The 249-nt window shown below is 40.2% G+C and overlaps 2 protein-coding genes across 2 annotated transcripts in view; both read right to left on the bottom strand.

Moving 5' to 3' along the window:
• LOC104965963 (gamma-aminobutyric acid receptor subunit alpha-6-like) overlaps positions 1-249 on the bottom strand; it is a 599,227-nt gene that overhangs the window by 551,385 nt on the left and 47,593 nt on the right. The gene's annotated exons all lie outside the window — the stretch shown is intronic.
• LOC104965944 (rho GTPase-activating protein SYDE1-like) overlaps positions 1-249 on the bottom strand; it is a 3,411-nt gene that overhangs the window by 915 nt on the left and 2,247 nt on the right. The gene's annotated exons all lie outside the window — the stretch shown is intronic.

Raw genomic sequence — 249 nt, forward strand, 5'->3', positions numbered from 1 at the left:
TAAATAAAAGGGTCGTGTTAGAAAACAATTCACTCACAGATCCATAATCATGAAGGGGGAATCTAACTATATTCATAATAATATTTATTGCATCCATGGGTAGAAACATGTTTTTTTCTGCTGTAAAGTTGGGCATTTTAACATGGGGGTCTATGGAAATTGCTCCTTTCTGCAGTCAGTCCCTATCGGCAAATATATGAACTGCAGTGTGTGGCACTTCCGTATTGGCGTCCCGGCTCTTCCACAGAG

The sequence above is a fragment of the Notothenia coriiceps genome, unplaced genomic scaffold (genome assembly GCF_000735185.1).
Source record: "Notothenia coriiceps isolate Sejong01 unplaced genomic scaffold, NC01 NC01_scaffold00037246, whole genome shotgun sequence".
Taxonomy (NCBI): domain Eukaryota; kingdom Metazoa; phylum Chordata; class Actinopteri; order Perciformes; family Nototheniidae; genus Notothenia; species Notothenia coriiceps.